We start from the raw sequence: 15,495 nt of genomic DNA, 5'->3' as shown, positions 1-15,495 counted from the left end.
GTTGGCGTCTAATGCTAATTTGTCACGCGAAAAAAGCCACGCGAGAGTTTGAAGTTGACAATCGAGAGCCATGACTTTCAATAAGTGTGGGGTGCTCGTTGATTTCGTGAGAGATTATTATTTTTAAAGAGTGGTGTTTCTAACTATGCATTGATTCCTATAACATAGATGAGCTGTTCCCATGCCATGTAGTTTTATTTCAACGCGAAGCCGAATTATTGTCCCGGCTGTCACGACATGGTTGACGCTTTCCTATTTCGTGGGGGAGTTTTTCATCGCAAGAAGGAAGCTTCCATTCTAGATACCACGACGTGGCCAACACTTACCACATCGTGGACATGCTATTATTCGCGATATGAATTTTTCCTCACTTGACGAAATGACATGGTCAACATTTTCCCATGTCATGGTTACTATACATTGCATTAGTTTGCAATCTTTTGTACCACATTTCAGAATTCGGTGTTCTTGATTTTATTTTCCGGCACATTCAAAAGCAACAGTTCTAGTTTCCAGTCTTCCAACAAATTTATGGAGCAACTTTTAGTAGCCCCATTCAATCTCGCCACTACTACCCTAGGGGAGTCTGTTCCTTTTTCTCATTTTTTTTACTATTATTTTGTGTCTAATTAGTTTTATGCATACAATGAGGGCATTGTATGAAATAAGTGTGGGGTAGGGGGTCGAAAAAGAAATTTAAATTGGAAAATTAAAAATTGCTAGATTAGGAAAATTTAAAAATTTATAAACTTGGAATAATAGTTTAATTTAGGAAAATCTAGTGATAATTTAAACTTTTGCTAATATTGTATGGGAAGATTCGATGAGAACCCAAATGTTTACCTGAGCCTACACATGTTATAGTGCATTTGTGGCTTCCCATTTCCTAGTGAAAAGTCATGAGATATGAAAGGTAATCTGATAGTTTATATGGCATAATGTGTTTTGCAGCCTAAACCTGAAATCTATCCAGGAGAGCTTATGTAGTCATTGCACTTAGACTAATACCTTAACCAATAAAGGTTGAAGTTAAGCTCCTTGCTTAAGCATGTAGGATTTGAGTGAAAAAAGTGATATAAATGTAAAAAAAGAGAGAGAAATTACTAAAAAGTGAAAGAATTTTGGAGCAGTCAAAGTATGAAATTCAAAGATCAAAATTCTGAATAAATCCAAAAAGTTGAAGATACCAAAAATCAATCAAAGAAGGTCGTGAATTCAAAGAAATCAAATATCAAATATTCAAAGAAGTGAAGAATTCCAAGAGCTCCATTATGGTATCAAACTTGTAATTTTTCTAGAATTTGTGTATGCTTGGTTGTTTAACCAAAAATATCTTGAGGTTAAGAAAGATTTTTGAGGATTGATTCTGAGGGTTGCAAAAAATGAATGTCGTATAAGCTAAGGGATGAATGTTCATAAAGATTGTGAGTATTTAGGAGTGAGAAGTTCTTAGAAATTATAGACACAAATACATGCATTTCAGTCTTTGAATAATGGTTGGGTTTGAAATGAATTATTCTATGCGATATAGGTGAGATAATAAAATCAGTTTTGCTTGAGGGCAAGCAAAAAGCTAGTGTGGGGTAGTTTGATAACGTCTATTTTATGCATATATTTATGATGTTTTCTTATTCTTTTATACTATGTTTTATGTTATTTAGAACTAAAAGATACTTAATATGCTTTGAAATATTCATTTATAGTTAAAATGGGAGCTAGAATGCAAAAGGAAGAGAATGGAGTTGAAAAGATGCGAAAAAGATATTGCTGGCAGATTGACCCCTCTTCAGTGTTTTGGGTATATCTGATGACTCATAAGTCCAATTGATGAGATTTAGAATGTTCTGAAAATGAGACGAAATTTCCTACGACTTATGTGATAGGGCCTTTTTGCTAATTCTGCATTTATCATATCCAAAATCGGCCTTGAAGATGAAGCATCAAAAGCTAGACGGAAATGCCCTCCAAGTTACTTATTCCCCAAGCATTACTTACCTTATTTTTATTTGCTTGATCCCTATGCCACCATTAGATTCCTTATTCCAATCCAACTCTAATATTCTATATTATAAATAGCCCATATCATTCCACCATTTTCATTATCTATGATATTTCACTTCGACTTGTGCGATAAGAAAACTTCATAACTACCATTTTGAGGGTCTAGAAGGCGGCCGGAAGGCCGTTAAGCTAAAAAGAGAGAAGATCTGAAGGATTGGAGAGTAGATTCATGTTGGTAATCATGTATTTTGTTAATGTGAACATATTTAGCATTCCATTATGATTCTATATGCAATTACTTTCTGATTTGGGTGTTAAAACCCTTGCTTCATGTTTATGATTAGATGAAACCTTGATTTATGGATTAATTGCTACTTGGATTGTTTTATTCGTGTTTAATTTATCTTGTTGAGCTTGTTAAAAGATCCTTATGTGTTAATGATATTTATTTTCTATTAATAATCAAGTTTATTGCGTTGTATGAACATCTTCTTAATTGCTTGAATCATATAGTTTTGTGAAAACAAGATTGTATGCCTAGTATTAGTGAACATTAACCTAAGGTTAATTAGAAAATAAGTAAGCTATTGTGTAAGCATGTGTGATGACGAATCATACAAGAGTTAATTAAACTAACAAATTTGATTAATTATTATTACAAGTCTTGCATGATACGAACTGAACTCTGGGAAACTTGTTAGTTTAATCAATTGGCCACTGTTTAAATTGACTTGTTTGCTAAAGGATTAGTAATAGTAAACATGAACCTAATCATTTTAGAAATTAGTGAACATGAATAAATTAATCTGTATGTGTAATTATCTATGATTTTAAGATGTAATTTATCTAAACCAAATTACCTAAAGAGATTTGTCTTCGGTCAGTTTATCGAGATTTATTGTTTAGTTGATTTTATGAGATTTAATTCCGTAAAACCATTCTTTACTGCTTTCGTGTGGTTTGTGTAACCTATAATCAAACATTCTAAATTAATTCACTACTGTTCGCCTTATGTTTGACACCCTTGCTTATCAAAACCATACTATACTCGATCGGGTTCACTGCCTGTAAGGTGTGGTTTAGATGCGATAAACTAGGAATTATAAATAAATAACTAGTGCATTAAAAATACACATCAAATCCAATTTTCCTTGATCCTTTTATCTATCACATGTTCCATGAAAGCATAGTGCTTCTTATGTAGATACTTATGAGCCTTTTGTGAAAATATGATTATAGGATTTCATCTTTATTTTTCTTTGTAAGTGATTAGGTCCTCTATCAGTTATTTGGGGGGGGGGGGGGTCGTATAACTTTTTGTAACATAATAACTTAGCGTTTGACGGAGATGATCAAATAATGACATTGAAACTTCCGAAAGTCATAGACATAAGATTAAAATAAAAGGATGTGTTCGCTATGTGTTAATACATAATTTGTTAAGATTTCTTAAGTAGATTTCTGATGGTTCATTAGTTATCTCTACTTTACAGGTTTTCTCCAGTCTACTGGGTTCAGGACTTAGCACATGTCTATACTTTAAGGGTTATAAAACTCATATCCACATTAGTACAGTTGTATATATGTTGTAAATGAGAAATGCACAAGTTACCACATGTGGTTCCTGGAGTTCATCTCTTTCTCCAATCACAATTGCTCTAACCCGAGCTTTACTTCCTTGTTATTACACTTTGGGAAATCTCTCTTGAAATGTCCAACTTCTGTAAAATCAAACAAGTTCATCCTCTACTAGCAGATGTTCCCATGATGGTTTGGTGGTTTGTTGATTCTGATGTTGAGCTCATGCAAAAGTTGGTAATATTCTCCTTATTGTTGCACTTGTTGCAGAAGTAGAATTCACCTACGTGATGGCGGTTGCAATGGTTGTATAATGGTTGCTTCCCAACATAATGCTTCTACTATGTGTAACGCCCCGTTCTTAAAAGTACTTATTTATGAGTCCCGGGGATTTAAGAGGAAGAGTATTTTGGTCCTTTTATGGGAAAAGTGGAAAAAGAAGGCCAAATATGAAAAAAAAAATAGGACACGCTGAGTACGCCCAGCGTAAGTGAGTAAATGGACACGGGTGCAAGGTCGAGTACGCCCAGCGTACTAGAGGTACGCCCAACGTACTCTCAGAGTCCTAAAACCCTAAAATTAGGGTCAGCCACTATATAAGGAACATGTTGGTTCTTACCCTAGCCTCCATAAGCTCTCTCTTAACCTCAGAAACCCTAGATAGCCGTTCCACCTCTGTTGTTGGGTGTGTTTGGCCTTGGAAAGCTTGTTTTGGCAAAAGGGAGGCTAGAAGAAGAAAGAAGAAGTTGTCAAAGAAGGAGTTGAGTGGCTGGAGCTTATAGATCTGGAAAGATATCATCCTTTGGAGCCTATCTGAGGTATAAAGCTTCTTGCTTGACATTTATATTGCATAGAGCTAAGTGTTGTGAAGTTTTGGCATCATTCTTGTCCCAAAAGTCCTCATCTTGATGGATGTTTTGAGTTGGTCGAGATTATATGTTCTTTCAGACCTTTGGAGAGGTCTTGAGTGAGAAAAAATGAGGTCCCAAGGGTTGTGGTTGTTCCATGTGTGAGATAAGTAGGTCTTAATGGATTAAGACCTTGGATTAAGAGCTTTATGGACGTCCCAAGTGATAAAGTTTGAGACTTTATGAATCTTAGGCATATTTGGCCTAAGGATCTGAAGTTTGGGCTTAAGAGCTTAATCTATTAAGAAGTTATGGGGACTTGATGAGCAGCGAAGTTACACCCCGCGTAACAAAGGAGTACGCCCCGTGTAGCGGGTCAGTGCCTTGATCCCCAATTGCGAATCAGCGTGTACGCCCAGCATACCAAGGAGGGTACGCCTGACGTACTCCCTCTGTTGGGTTTTCATTTTGGGCCTTTGGGATTGGGCTGTTATTGGGTTGCTGGATTTTGGGCTGTGACTGGACCTTTTGGATGGAGTATTGTGGACTCATTAATTGTTATGGACCATGAGTCTAGGCCCATTTAGTGAGGTAGGCCGAATTTAGTAAATTAGGCCAATATTGGGCTTTTCTTCGGACTTTTGGTCTTTGGGCCATTAGTGGGCTTGAGAGCTTATCTAGTGTTGGGCCTTTCATAATTTGATTGTGAGCCTTAGTCTTGGGCTGGATTGAGTTAAGGGGTAAATTGGTCAATTTACCCTTGGAAGGATATTGTGCTTGGTCTAATGTTTGTTTTGCTGCTTCGGATAGTTCGGGATCTTCGGTGAGGCGGTGATTCGGGAATCTACTTCTTTAGTTCAGAGTTTCGGCAGTTGCGAGGTGAGTTATCCTCACTATTGTTGGAATAGTGTCTAAGGCTGCAACTATATTAGGCAAGTATTTGACCCGGTTGTGCATGGTCCTTTTGGGTTGCCTTCACCATAGCAACTTGATAGGATGATTTATTAAGAGAGAGTAAATATTATTAGTATATTATGAGAATAATATAAAGAATAATATATTATTATTTGATTAATATAAGTCATAGAATTAATTGGAATTAATTTGATGACTTAAAGAGATTAATTAAATAAGAGGGTATAAACTGTCAATTGTTTGATAGTTAAACTTTAGACTGTAAATCCATATAGATATGGATTGGACGGATTCTAGAAGCTAAGGATTGCTTCAAATCGTCCAAGAGTTATCTAAGGAATGGATTTGGATAGCCTTAAGAGAAGATTATCCAATTAGGGTTTAGGTTATAACCCTTAAGGAGTCTACAAGTATAAATAGACCCTATGGCATAAGGAAATCGGGACTTCATCAAGAGTATAGAAACCCTGGCCGATTTCCTCCCCTCTCCTCTCTCCCAAATCATCCTCTTTGTTATTTGGTGTTTGTAAGCCATTAGAGGAGTGACAATTGTGACTCTAGAAGCTCCAAGACAACAAGATCAACAAGGAATTCAAATGTATGATTCTAGATCTGTTTCAATATTGTTATTACACCTAGATAGTCATTAGAAGTCTTGGATTCAAAGCATGTTTGATTAGAAAGCCTAGATCCAAGCATTAGGGTTTTGCATGCGCACATTGGAAAGTTCTTATGGCTAAAACTCATCAGTGGTATCAGAGCCTAGCTTGGTTTTCATTAAATTGATGCTTATTTGTTTGAACCTAAACTAAAAAATTCGTTTTTTGTGTTTCTGAGTCATGGACTCGACGAGTTCCATAGTGGACTCGGCGAGTCCCTTGGTGCACTCGGCGAGTCCAGGCGTCAGGAATGGCCAGATTCGGGATTTCTTCGTGATTATCTTATGGAAATTTACCTTAATCATATTAGATCAACCCTAATCCGATTTTTTGATATATATGACTATTATCTTGATCTAATTAAAGATATTTATCAACTAATAAAATATTTAATTTCCTTATATGATAATTAATTAATTAATTATTTTGATTATTTTGGTATTTATCTTGAAAGAAATCTTGAATAAATCAAATATAGATAATTAGGAAATTAATTGTTAATTAAAATTATTTGTTATTTGATCCTTCATGTTTTAAATGTTTAAAACTTGTCCTCAAGTTTTGAAATTTATATTTTGTGATTAAAAGTTTTAATTTAGACAATTTAAATTTCAAACCCTAGATTTTAAAAGGTTTAAAATACAACCCTATACTAATATAATATTACAAGATTAATATATATATATATATATATATATATATATATATATATATATATATATATATATATATATATATATATATATATATATATATATATATATATATATATATATATATATGTATAACTAAAATGCTAGTCTTACCGTTAGTAGGCCTCATTCATGAAGCCGATCTATAAGGTGGGTATAAGGTTGCGGCATATAAAATGGCACTTAATAGGTGTACACTCACACCCACCGCTTGCTTGATCGGTGGAGGGTCGTTAGCCGAACGGGTAGGATAGAGCAACCTCATCCTCTCATTAAAAGTATAATAGGAAATACAAAGTAACTACACATATTTTAAAATTTCCAATCTTAGTTACTTTAGGAAAAGTGAATTGATGCAATCCCATGAAATTACACTTTGCACCCTTGCTAAGAAGTTAGTGGAGCGTGTGTGGTTTACTGGCACACTAATTGGTTCAAAGCAAAGGTGGCAAAGGGTGATTCATTGTTTATCATAGTTCGATGGAGCGTGTGTGGTTTACCGGCACATCGAAAAGGTGATCGTTACAATGAAGGCACCATGTGAATTTGCATGGTAATTCACACCCGCTTTGTGATCCTCAGTATCCCAGTCACAAACTAGAGGGGCATATCGAGATTTAAACATGCCATTGAATAGTTTCAATGAATCTCATTCGATCTTAGGAATTCTCAATACATTTAGGACTAATAGTTAGGTTTTATGGTGGAGAATTAGTGAATCGTCATTCACTTACCTTCAATTTATTTGCATGTTAGATTACGGCATCCCTTTTCTAATATGTAAATGTTGTTGTTGGATCCTAGCCCTAATTTTTCTTATTGGGTGATAATTAGGGATTCATATTCTAATATATCTTTGTCCTTTCTATTTGTAGATGTCGAACGCCAACAACGCTGCTGCTAGTTCTTTCACGTTGATGAGCCTTTGCCAAAAGGTCACCTTCGATGGAACAAACTTTAGTGAATGGATAAGATACTTTCGCACCATTGCTCGCTATGAGGATAAGGAGTATGTCCTCGATGAGAAGCTCGAGAAAATCAACCATGAAATTGCTACTCCGGCTGAAATTACCGCTTTCGAAACTCATGAGCGAGATGCAACGAAGGTACATTGCATCATGATAGCCACCATGAACTCCGAATTCCAAAAGTCCTATAAGGACATGTACCCGTACAAGATGCATCAAGACTTATTGGAGAGATACCACCAAAACGCGAGACAAGAGCGGTATGAGATTTTCACTAACATGATTTCCGCTAAGATGGGTCATGGAGAATCTCTTACCGTGCACCTACAAAAGATGCAAAGGTATGTCGACTGCCTTCGCAAGTTAAATGTTGACTTTGGGGAAGACTTGGCAATCGACATGGTGCTTCACTCTTTGCCTCCGATGTACAATCAATTTAGGATGACCTACCACATGAACAAATAGGAGGTCACCCTAAGCAAACTCCAAGGTCTCTTGAGGGTCGCTGAGAGCAACTTCAAAGACAAGTATGTTGCACCAACTCCCAATCCACCCGCTGCTCTTGTCTTGGCTATTGGTCAAGGAAAGGGAAAGAAGAGGAAGGCTTCATCTAAGAACTATCACAAGGTTAAAGCCCGAGATGGTGCCTCTTCTAGTGGGACCAAAGTTGATCCCGCTAAGCCCTGCCCTAACCCGAAGGAGGCAGAGTGCCACCACTACCACAAGATAGGACATTGGAAAAGAAGCTGCCCAGAATACCTGCAAGCCATCAAGGAAGGAAAGATCAAGCCATCTTTCGCAGGTATATATACAATTAAATCTAACGATTCTAATCATGCTATTTCTTGGGTTCTTGATACCGGTTGTGCTTACCACATTTGTTCTAATGTGCAGGGACTAAGAAGAAGTAGGGATGTGGAGCAAGGAAGAATCAATCTAATCATGGGGAACAGAAGATCGTCGCCTGTGACCAAGATTGGAGTGTATTCTTTAGTGCTTAGGAATAATTTATGTTTAGATTTGAACAATTGTTGCTATTCGCCAGAAATGGCTAGAAACATCATTTCATTTCATGGTTTATATAGACAAGGTTTTAGATTTTCTTTTAATAATGAGAATGGTTCTATTTTGGCTTATCTAAATGGTGTCTTTTACTTTGAAGCTATACCATGTAATGGAATTTATGAAACTGTTATGATTGTTGATAACTTAGGAAATGATGTTTTGAACATAGATTCTTCCACTAGTATAGATAAAGCATCCTTGTGGCATTGTCGTCTTGGACATGTCAACAAGAAACGCATAGCCCAACCTCAAAAAAGATGGAGTGTTGGAGTCATTCGACCTTAGGGAAGATGACACGTGCGAGTCTTGTTTACTTGGAAAGATGACTAAATCACCCTTCACTAGTACGTGTGAAGGGGGTGAGGGCCTATTGGACCTAATACATACCGATGTATGTGGACCATTTAGATCAACACGAAGGATGGGAACCGCTTCTACGTGACTTTTACCGATGATTATAGTAGATATGGGTATATCTATTTAATCAAGCAAAAGTCAAAAACTTTTGAAAAGTTCAAAGAGTTCACGAATGAAGTGGAGAATCAATTGGGCTGGAAAATCAAGATGCTTCGATCCGATCGAGGAGGAGAGTACCTAAGTCTTGAATTCCACGATTATCTCAAGGAGTGTGGAATAGTTTCGCAATTGACGCCTCCTAGGACACCGCAGTTGAATGGTGTGGCAGAAAGGCGTAATCGAACCTTATTGGATATGGTTCGCTCTATGATGAGTCATGCTTCACTATCAATCTCTTTTTGGGGGTATGCCTTAGAGACTGCCGCCCATATCCTTAACCGAGTCCCTACTAAGAAGGTTGCCAAAACACCTCAAGAGATGTGGACATGGAAGGCTCCCTCGTTGGCACATATCAAGGTTTGGGGTTGCGAGGCTTTCGTAAGACGAGATACTCACGACAAGCTCGAACCTCGAAGTGAGCGATGTATTTTCGTCGGCTACCCGCAGACATCTTTTGGATATCTCTTCTATAGACCGAAGGACAATGTTGTCTTTGTTGCGAGGAGAGGAGTTTTCTGAGAGCGAGAACTCATAGGCCAAGGAGACAGTGGGAGGCAAATCGAGCTTAAAGAAATTCAAGAGTCGATAAATGAAGGAACCTCTACCGCTAGCACTCAACCCGAGGAGGAAACTCCGGTTGAACCGATTGACGAATCCTTACCTCTTAGACGTTCCGATAGAGTTAGAGTTCTACCCCAGTTTTATGGTTTTCATATTACTACCGAAGGGGACACGTATATTAGTGATGGTACACTAATAAATCTTGATGAACCTAATAGCTATAAGGAAGCCATGGCAGGCCCGGAGTCTGTGAAATGGAAAGAGGCAATGGATAGCGAGATCCAATCCATGTATGATAACCAAGTTTGGAATTTGGTTGATTATGTGCCCGGACGTAAGACCGTTGGGTGCAAATGGATCTTCAAGAAGAAGACCGAAGTGGATGGAAACATACACACATATAAAGCGTGATTGGCTTTACTCAAACTCCCGGAGTTGACTATGATGAGACCTTCTCACCAGTTGCGAAGATAAAATCTATTAGAGTGATGCTAGCGATTGCCGCATTTCATGATTATGAGATTTGGCAAATGGATGTCAAGACTGCTTTCCTTAACGGAAAGTTGGCTGAGGATGTTTACATGGCTCATCCAGAGGGGTTTGTGGATCCGAAGCATCCGAATAGAGTGTGTAAACTTGAGAAGTCCATTTATGGACTTAAGCAAGCGTCTCGCAGATGGAATCTTTGCTTCGATGAGAAAGTCAAAGAGTTTGGATTTGTACGAAGCGAAGATGAGTCTTGTGTATATGTCAAAGCCAGTGGGAGTATAGTAAGCTTCCTCGTTTTATATGTCGATGACATATTACTCATAGGAAACGACATCCCGACTCTGCAGGAGGTTAAGTCTTGGCTCGGGAAGTGCTTTGCTATGAAGGACCTCGGAGAGGCTTCTTACATTTTGGGAATAAGGATAGTAAGAGAAAGAAGTAAGAGACTAATTGGACTTAGTCAGAACACTTACTTGGAGAAGTTACTAAAACATTTTAGTATGGAAAACTCGAAGAAGGGAGAATTACCGATACAAAGTAATGCCAAGTTGAGTAAGACTCAAAGTCCGAGTACCGAAGCTGAGATAGCATAAATGAGCCGAGTTCCATACGCTTCCGCAGTTGGCTCAATCATGTACGCTATACTCGCCCTAATGTAGCCTTCGCTTTGAGCATGGTTAGTAGATATCAAGGGAACCCTGGCAAAGCCCATTGGATTGCGGTGAAGAATATCCTTAAGTACATTCGGAGGACAAAGGAATGGTTCTTAGTCCTTGGAGGGAGTGATGACTTGAAGGTGCGAGGGTATAGTGACACCAGCTTTCAGACCGACAGGGACAACTACCGTTCGCAGTCGGCTGGGTCTTTACCCTAAATGGAGGAGCAGTGACATGGAAAAGTTCCAAGCAGGAAACCGTAGCTGATTCAACGTGCGAATCAGAGTACATTGCAGCGAGCGAAGCATCGAAGGAGGCAATATGGCTAAAGAACTTCATCGGTGATCTTGGAGTTGTACCTGCCATAAAGAAGCCCATGGAGATTTTCTGTGATAACGAAGGAGCGGTTGCCTTGACCAAGGAACCGAGGGATCATGGTAGATCACGACATATCGACATAAAATATCACTTCATTAGACATCGTGTAGAAGAAGGACAACTCGTAGTAAAGAGGATATCATCAGAAGATAACCCAGCAGATCCGCTTACGAAGGGACTGAGTAGGGTTAAGCTCTGCAGCATGCTAGGAGTATTGGGCTGAAGGATGATATTAGCATAGATTAGATAGTATTAGAAACGTGTAATAGATAAATGTAATTAACATTTGATGATTAAATAAAGGAGTTTTATATATGAGTAATGTTACTATCTTATGTTAATTGTTTAGCTATTGTTTCACTTTGCATGTTTTGACTTCCAGAATAATTGAGTTTATTAGGAATAATCGAATTGTTCAAATTGTCCACAATCGTTCATATGTTGGAAGTAGATATGAATAAAGATTGTCATGAATCGGTGCGTAGATTGTCTAAATGGTATTAGACATAGCAAAGGGTTGCTGCAACATTCATGAGTGCTTATGAACTGGTTTTGAGCATTGGAACAAACCCGCGCTTGCTGGAATCACCTTATGGAATATAATATAAAAGGGTTATCGCAAGACGATAATATCATATAGTCTTAAAACCTAGATATATGGTTTATTATTTGCTAATTGATTGTACATTGATAATGCGAAAACGCATTGGTAACTCAATGTTATAAAACGCATTGTTGTGTATAGTTGATTATTGAATAAGTAAATGCATATAAGTCGAAGTTTATCTGTAACTTTTATCTAAGAAGGTAAAAGCGATATCTCGGCCGCTCGATGATTTGATTTGACTTATGTGCCGGGCCCGCTCAAAACTGAATTGATGTGTTCAATTAAGTTCTATGTCGAATAAATCAGAGATCGAGAAACCTAAATGCTTGACTAATCATTTCATAGGATTGTCAGCATGATATCTAACAGAGGACTGTACGATCCCTTATCTAAAGGACAAGATTGATTAGATCAGAGTTTGACAGCGTCTTTGAGAGCTACGATTGCAAACCGAATTGTACTTGTGCATATAGTTACTAGACTTAACCAAGTGGGAGACTGTTGGAATAGTGTCTAAGGCTGCAACTATATTAGGCAAGTATTTGACCCGGTTGTGCATGGTCCTTTTGGGTTGCCTTCACCATAGCAACTTGATAGGATGATTTATTAAGAGAGAGTAAATATTATTAGTATATTATGAGAATAATATAAAGAATAATATATTATTATTTGATTAATATAAGTCATAGAATTAATTGGAATTAATTTGATGACTTAAAGAGATTAATTAAATAAGAGGGTATAAACTGTCAATTGTTTGATAGTTAAACTTTAGACTGTAAATCCATATAGATATGGATTGGACGGATTCTAGAAGCTAAGGATTGCTTCAAATCGTCCAAGAGTTATCTAAGGAATGGATTTGGATAGCCTTAAGAGAAAATTATCCAATTAGGGTTTAGGTTATAACCCTTAAGGAGTCTACAAGTATAAATAGACCCTATGGCATAAGGAAATCGGGACTTCATCAAGAGTATAGAAACCCTGGCCGATTTCCTCCCCTCTCCTTTCTCCCAAATCATCCTCTTTGCTATTTGGTGTTTGTAAGCCATTAGAGGAGTGAAAATTGTGACTCTAGAAGCTCCAAGACAACAAGATCAACAAGGAATTCAAAGGTATGATTCTAGATCTGTTTCAATATTGTTACTACACCTAAATAGTCATTAGAAGTCTTGGATTCAAAGAATGTTTGATTAGAAAGCCTAGATCCAAGCATTAGGGTTTTGCATGCGCACATAGGAAAGTTCTTATGGCTAAAACCCATCAACTATATCAACAGGGTCTAAGGCACCAAGGCCGACCCTTTATCGGATTGAGATCCGGGTATTTGTTGTTATGTTATTTCTTTGACATGTTTGCATCCTGGTAGCTAGGATGGTATATGTTAGAGACCTGGTTAAGGTCGGTATCCTGGTATGTAGGATAATGCTATGCTAGTGACCGGTTAGGTCGGTATCCTGGTTAGGATGATGATATGTTATGTGATCTGCTAGATCGGCTTGTTGACTGTGATTTGTTATATGATTGTATGTTTATGTGCACATGGTTGTTTGGACTGGGGTTGGGTTGAGGCGGGTCCTGCTTTGTGCTGTAGGCCAAGATACCCAGGGTGGACCGGTTGTCCCGAAGGCCCAGCGAGCGGTCACGATAGGCTGTAGGCCCCAAGAGGGCGGACCAGACGTGCCGAGGCTCGGAGAGTGGACCAAGCCGACTGAAGGCCCGGTGCGGGCGGACCAGTCATACTGTAGACTCAGAGAGTGGACCAGGTGGATTGAAGTCCCGGTGCGGGCGGACCAATCACACTGCAGACTCGATGTATATGGCTAGACTCGGAGGGTGGACCAGGTGGACTGTTGGCTGGTGCGGCGGACCAGTCACACAGTACACCCGAAGTGCATGGTTGTTCTGTGTTCTGATGTGATATGGCATGTTATGCGAGTATGGTATATGTGGTTGGTATTTTGGGGGTATCTCATTAAGCTTTCGGGCTTACATTTGTGGTTTAATGTTTTTCAGGTTCTTCAGGAGACCGTGGCAAGGCAAAGGCGTGATCGTACCGCTCCTCATGATTATGTTTTATGATGTGATTCTGGGAAGACTCTGATAATAATTGTATTGAAAACCTTTTTGTAATAACATTAAGAAAATGGGTTGTTTTTGAAAAGTTAAAATTGGTTGAATTTTTCATGGTCGTTACAAGTTGGTATCAGAGCCTTGGTTTGAGTGAATTGGAGGAACATTCGTTTGAATCCAGTCTCAAATCAGGGAGAGTTTTTAAAAGAGAATTTAAAATGTTTTTCAAAATGAGTAAAAGGAGGACGCGGAGGTACGATCAGCCGGAGCCAGTAAGTAACCCCAAAATACCATACATGATATTTGTTTTTGAGCTTTGATAGAACATCATGCTAGTACTAGGCTAGAGATCTTCAGGGTTTCATGATAGTGTTGCCTGGTTTATGATGCCTGCTAGCCTAGGGTCCTCTGTGGGAGATTTCTGTTGTTCCTCTAGGAGTGAGGATTGAGTGCTTGTTATGTATGTTTTCACTAGGGTGTTGTGGTAGTACTTCATACAAATATGGGTAGGTGTGGAAGGTAGTATGGGCCCGCACTACTAAAAGCACAGGACCCATACGCGTATCAGGGAAACCATGACCTCTAGGGTTGGGTTGAGAGTTGGTTCCCGGGATAGTGGGAAGTGTCTGAGATTTTGTGGTGTTTTTCAGTATGGTGGTCACGAGGCATGCTGGGAACGGATCCGGGTCAGGATCAGGAGCCGAAGAAGGCGGCCAGGGTGGGTCGGTACCGCCCGAGGTTATTGGTTAGATGAGCACAGGCGAGTTGGATGCTAGGATTCGTGAGATCCTGCATGATGAGGTTGCTGCGTTGTTCCGGGCCGATCTGCCGGAACTGTTTGGGTCGATCAAGACCGCCATGGTTGAGTATTTTGATGAGCGCTATGTGGCTCTCAATGAGACGGCTGCCGCCGCGGCTACAGCGGCTGTAGCAGCGGCAGGGGGAGGAGTCGGTCGAGGTTTTCAGTATCGGGACTTCAATAATACGAAGCCTCCTACCTTAAATGGGGTGCAGGACCCGATTGTTGCTATGAGATGGTTGTCGGACGTGGAGGGGTGTTTCTTCACGTGTTCATGCCCTGCTGATCAGAGGGTGAGGTGTGCTCTGAACCTGTTGAGGCTCGGGGCGAAGGATTGGTGGAGATTGACCACGGGGTCATATTCGGATGCGCAGAGGGTTGCGGTTTCATGGGATCAGTTCAGAGAGATGTTCAGCACTCGTTATGTTCCGTGGGTTGAGAGGGAGAGATTGGCTCAGGAGTTCCTTGAGCTGAAGCAGGATTCGGAGTCGGTGACGGAGATCACCAGGATGTTCACTGAGAGGGTGATGTTTTGCCCTGAGTTCGCTTCGGAGCAAGCTCAGATTTCCTGATATCTGAGTATGCTCAAGAAGGATATCAGAAAGTTTGTGTCTACGCAGAGGTGCGAGACCTTGTTGGAGTTGCAGGAGGCCGCCAGGCGGCGTGAGTTGGAGATTGAGTTGCAGTTGC

This window comes from Lactuca serriola, chromosome 5, assembly GCF_051521515.1.
Source record: "Lactuca serriola cultivar US96UC23 chromosome 5, Lser_US96UC23_V15, whole genome shotgun sequence".
NCBI classification, from domain to species: domain Eukaryota; kingdom Viridiplantae; phylum Streptophyta; class Magnoliopsida; order Asterales; family Asteraceae; genus Lactuca; species Lactuca serriola.
The sequence above is the reverse complement of the archived record's forward strand: the minus strand, read 5'-3'. Positions refer to the sequence as shown.